Source organism: Eleutherodactylus coqui, chromosome 9 (genome assembly GCF_035609145.1).
Source record: "Eleutherodactylus coqui strain aEleCoq1 chromosome 9, aEleCoq1.hap1, whole genome shotgun sequence".
In the NCBI taxonomy this organism is placed as follows: domain Eukaryota; kingdom Metazoa; phylum Chordata; class Amphibia; order Anura; family Eleutherodactylidae; genus Eleutherodactylus; species Eleutherodactylus coqui.
Genome location: NC_089845.1, coordinates 126,660,702 through 126,666,779, shown reverse-complemented (window position 1 = coordinate 126,666,779; position 6,078 = coordinate 126,660,702).

Below are 6,078 nucleotides of genomic sequence, written 5' to 3'. Positions count from 1 at the left end.
TTTCTGTCCTTAAGAATATCCAGCCATTGGATTCTTCTCACCCTCTTTCTGAGTTCATTAAAATCTGCCTTTCTGAAATCCAACTTTGAGCTCTGAGTTTTTTCGGTCTTCCTCCCCTTTTTATCCAAAATTCAAGGATAGCATGATCACTGCCTCCTAAGGTCCCAGCCACCCTTACTTCCTCAACCATTCCCTCCTTGTTAGTAAGAATTTGGTCCAAGATAGCAGATCCCTTTGTTTTTTCTTCTACCTTTTGGAGATAAAACTGTCAGCAAGAGCGGATAAGAATTTGTTGGATCCATTACTTTTACCTGAGAGAGATTCCCAACAAATGTCTGGATAATTAACATCTCCCATGATCACTATATCATGCTTTTTTGAGAGCTTGGACATCTAATGTAGACAGTGTTCATCAATATCTTCTGCTTGTCCAGGTAGCCTATAGTAAATGTCTTTCTGTTGTTCTCTCCTTGTAATCTTACCCAAACAGTTTACACAGAACTCCCATGCTCTGAAACGTGAATCTCAGTGGAGATGAATGCTTTCCTAACTTACAACACAACATCTCCTACCCTCTTTTTTTTAGGTCTGTTTCGTATAAATAAGTTGCATCCTTTAAGCCTTGTATCCCAATCATGTGTATCAGTCCACCAAGTGTCCGTGATGCCTACAACATCATATTTCTCTTCCTGTGTTAGGAGCTCCAATTCTCCTTGTTTGTTTCCCATGTTCTGGGCATTTGTGTAAAAACATTTTAGTTTGTGATCGGTGTCTCTTGCTACTCTACTTTCCTTCAGAATTTTTTGTTTTTGTTCTTACTTTCCACTTCTAATAGCAGTGTTCTCAATTGTAGTAATTAGCTGTATATTTTTACCTGGCCTTTCACTTCCCATCCCATATTGTTTTAGTTTAAAGCTCTCCTAATGAGTGAAGCAAGGCGCCCACCAAATATATGCTTACTTGTTTTTGTAAGGTGCAATCCGTCTCTAGCAATCAGTCCATCATACACATAATTCACTTCATGGTCTAGAAATCCAAATCTTTGCACCACCAACGTAGCCAGTTGTTCACCTCTAGAATCCTGTTCCAGGATCCTCTAGAATCCTGTTCCATGGCCATCCATTGGGAGGATGGATGAGAAGACTACCTGTGCTCCTAGTTCCTTCACCTTCTTTCCAAGGTCTTCAAAGTCTGCAGATAGTTGCAAGGTCCTTTTTTTGCAGTGTCATTTGTCCCTACATGTATTAGTAGGAATAGGTGGTGTTCTGTGAACTTTAGAGTCTTGACAGCCTATCAGACACATCTTTGATTTGTGCACCTAGAAGACAGCACACTTCTCGTGAGGTTATGTCAGTCTGCAGACAGCGGCCTCTGTTCCTCTCAATAGGGAATCCCCTACAATCAGCGCTCTCCTTTTCTTCTTCACAACAGCACTTCTTTTCTCCATTCAAGAGGACTCGGTGTGCTTACTACACAGTTCTTTGTGGGAAAAGGTATTTCTTGCTGTACCAATTTCTCCTCTGCTCTGTTCTTTGTAGGTAGAACAATGGTTCATACTCTGATTAGGCCAGTGTCGCTAGCGGGTACTAGGCCCCTTTCAGTTCTATATATTTATCAATGACCTAATAGAAGGACTGCATAGTAAAATATCAATATTTGCAGACGATATGAAATTCTACACGATAATACAATAGAGGACAATGTACGGCTGCAAATGGACTTAGATAAACTGGGGGTTTGGGTAGATAAATAGCAAATGAAGTTCAATACTGAAAAATGTAAGGTTATGCACATGGGCAGGAGAAACAGATGTCACCAATATACACTAAATGGAGTACTGCTATGGAAAAGTGATATGAAATAAGACCTGAGGGTACTAGTGAACTGTAGATTTAACTGGAGCAATCAATGCCAGTCAGCTGCTGCAAAAGCAAATAAGGTCTTGAGGTGCATTAATAGAGGTATAGGGGTGAGGGACGAGAATATTATTCTTCCACTATATAAGGCACTTGTCAGGCCACACATGGGATACTGTGTACAGTTCTGGATACCAGTACTCAGGAAAGATGTTTATAGTGCTTGAGGAGGTTCAAAGGGCAACTAAATTAATAAATGGAATGAGAGGACAGGAATACCCAGAGAGGCTATCAAAATTGGGATTATTCGCCCTCGAAAAAAGATGGTTAAGGGGCGACCACATAACTATGTAGAAATACATTAGGGGACAAGACAAGGATACCTCCCATGATCTGTTTATACCCAGGACTACAAAAGTAACAAGAAGGTATCCTTTACAGTTAGAGAAAAGAAGTTTTCATCACCAATACAGTAGGTGGTTCTTTACTGTAAGAGCAGTGAGACTGTGGAACTCTGTGCCTGAGCACACGGTGATGACAAAGTTGATGGAGTTTAGGAGGGGACTAGAGGCCTTTCTAGAGTGCTATATTATTACAGGATATAGACATTAAATACCATTAAATATGAAAAAAAAATAGGATATATATCAAGGAATATCTCAAAAAATGTGAGACTCACCCAGACGTAGCAGGACCCGCCTGGTGTCCAGGTACGTCAAGAAATCCTGGTGGGCTGAAAACAACCAATAATGTATTTTTAAAGGGAAAGCTCTGGTAGGAATTCCATTGGCACTGGTCTTGTCGACATCCCAGTAGGAGAGGGCCACGTGGTGGCTCTAGGTGTATATATATACCAGAGGGCAAAAGGAGATAGGATAACAGACAGAAAAAACCCTTGACGCTCCAGTGATATGGATATAGATGGAATAGGGGACTTACTTTGTGGGGGTGCCTGCACCACGGCACCCCTCAATCCAGAAGAGCTCTTAATAAATCAGAATTTGGAGATGTTGTCTAAAATCCCAAAGGTTTAATAAAGTATATGCAACGCGTTTCGGGTTTTCTAGGAAGCCTTTATCAAACACAAGCGCGTGGTAATGTACTGCCTTACATTGTTCATTGACTACAATGTTAAAAAAAGTATACACTTTTCTGTGGAATGGAAAAACGTAGTTAACTACATTTTTCAGTCACACACAAGAAAAAAACGTACGTTAGGCTAAACATAATCAAACATACGCACAGTCTGACTACATCTAAACCATAATATTTTATATAACCGTGAATTACTGTTTTTATTTGTTTTTTTGGGGAAAAAAACATTTTTTGGCAATTAGGACATTTGGTTCTAATTGCCATATCCCTCACAACCCATCATCCTCCCCTCACAGCATGTTCTCTTACAACCCATCATCCTTCCCTCACACCATGTTCTCTTACAGCCCATCATTCCTCCCTCACACCATGTTCTCTTACAACCCATCATTACTCCCTCACACCATGTTCTCTTACAACCCATCATCCTTCCCTCACACCATGTTCTTTTACAACCCATCATCCTCCCTCACACCATGTCCTTTTACAACCCATCATCCTCCCTCACACCATGCTCTTTTACAACCCATCATCCTCCCTCACACCATGCTCTTTTACAACCCATCATCCTCCCTCACACCATGTTCTCTTACAACCCATCATCCTTCCCTCACACCGTGTTCTCTCACAACCTATCATCCTCCCTCACACCATGTTTTCTTACAACCCATCATCCTTCCTTCACACCATGTTCTCTTACAAACCATCATCCTTCCCTCACACCATGTTCTTTTACAACCCATCATCCTCCCCTCACACCATGTTCTCTTACAACCCATTATCCTTCTCTCACATCATGTTCTCTTACAACCCATCATTCTTTCCTCACACCATGTTCTTTTACAAACCATCATCCTTCCCCACACCATGCTCTCTTACAACCCATCATCCTCCCTCACACCATGTTCTCTTACAGCCCATCATTACTCCCTCACACCATGTTCTCTTACAACCCATCATTACCCCCTCACACTATGTTCTCTTACAACCCATCATCCTTCCCTCACACCATGTTCTTTTACAACCCATCATCCTCCCTCACACCATGTTCTCTTACAGCCCATCATTACTCCCTCACACCATGTTCTCTTACAACTCATCATCCTCCCCTCACACCATGTTCTCTTACAAACCATCATCCTTCCCTCACACCATGTTTTCTTACAACCCATCATTACTCCCTCACACCATGTTCTCTTACAACCCATTATCCTTCCCTCACACCATGTTCTCTTACAACCCATCATTCTTTCCTCACACCATGTTCTTTTACAACCCATCATCCTTCCCCACACCATGCTCTCTTACAACCCATCATCCTCCCTTACACCATGTTCTCTTAGAGCCCATCATTCTCCCCTCACACCATGTTTTCTAACAACCCATCATCCTTCCTTCACACCATGTTCTCTTACAAACCATCATCCTCCCCTCACACCATGTTCTCTTACAACCCATCATCCTTCCTTCACACCATGTTCTCTTACAACCCATCCTCCTTCACTCACACCATGTTCTCTTACAACCTATCATCCTGCCCTCACACCATGTTCTCTTACAACCCATCCTCCTCCCCTCACACCATGTTCTCTTACAACCCATCATCCTTCACTCACACCATGTTCTCTTACAACTCATCCTCCTCCCTCACACCATGTTCTCTTACAGCCTATCATTCCTCCCTCACACCATGTTCTCTTACAACCCATCCTCCTCCCTCACACCATGTTCTCTTACAGCTCATCATTCCTCCCTCACACCATGTTCTCTTACAACCCATCCTCCTCCCTCACACCATGTTCTCTTACAACCCATCCTCCTCCCTCACACCATGTTCTCTTACAACTAGAGATGAGCGAACGTACTCGGTAAGGGCGATTTCGCAATCGAGCACCGCGATTTTCGAGTACTTCACTACTCGGGTGCGTCGGGGGGCAGGGGGAGGCGCGGCGGAGCGGGGGATAGCAGTGGGGAACAGTGGGGGGCCCTCTCTCTCTCCCCTCCACTCCCCACTGCAACCCCCCACTCACCCACAGCGCACCCGAGTACTTTTCACCAGAGTAGTGAAGTACTCGAAAATCGCGGTGCTCGATTGCGAAATCGCCCTTACTGAGTACGTTCGCTCATCTCTACTTACAACCTATCCTCCTCCCCTCACACCATGTTCTCTTACAACCCATCCTCCTCCCCTCACACCATGTTCTCTTACAACTCATCATCCTTCCCTCACACCATGTTCTCTTACAACCTATCCTCCTCCCCTCACACCATGTTCTCTTACAACTCATCATCCTTCCCTCACACCATGTTCTCTTACAACCCATCCTCCTCCCCTCACACCATGTTCTCTTACTACCCATTGTCCTCTCTCACACCATGTTCTCTTACTACCCATCATCCTTCCCTCACACCATGTTCTCTTACTACCCATCATCCTTCCCTCACACCATGTTCTCTTACTACCCATTGTCCTCTCTCACACCATGTTCTCTTACTACCCATCATCCTCCTCCTACATCATGTTCTCTTACTACCCATCATCCTTCCCTCACACCATGTTTTCTTACTACCCATTGTCCTCTTTCACACCATGTTTTCTTACTACCCATTGTCCCATCTCACACCATGTTCTCTTACTACCCATCGTCCTCTCTCCCACCATGTTTTCTTACTACCCATTGTCCCATCTCACACCATGTTCTCTTACTACCCATTGTCCCATCTCACACCATGTTTTCTTACTACCCATTGTCCTCTCTCACACCATGTTCTCTTACTACCCATCGTCCTCTCTCCCACCATGTTTGAAGTCTCCTATTGCTACGGCACCTATTTTTTTTAGCCAAACATATAGTTTTCAGTCAGCAGAGTCCGTCACATCAGTTACGGTCACCGGGAGCCCCGTATGCCCCTTCTCCCTACACGCTGTACGAGCCGCCGTCATCCTTCCCCTCACACCCTCCCCGTCCCGCCTCTCCCTGCACGTCACATCGCACTATTACTACAGTGAGATCTGGAGTGCAGCGCTCGACCACTCCCATTGGCTGCTCTAACCATAGCGTGAGCTCTGCTCACCTTAGCGACGGTTTCCCATTGGCTTAAAAAAGTGGTAGGCGGAACCTAACAA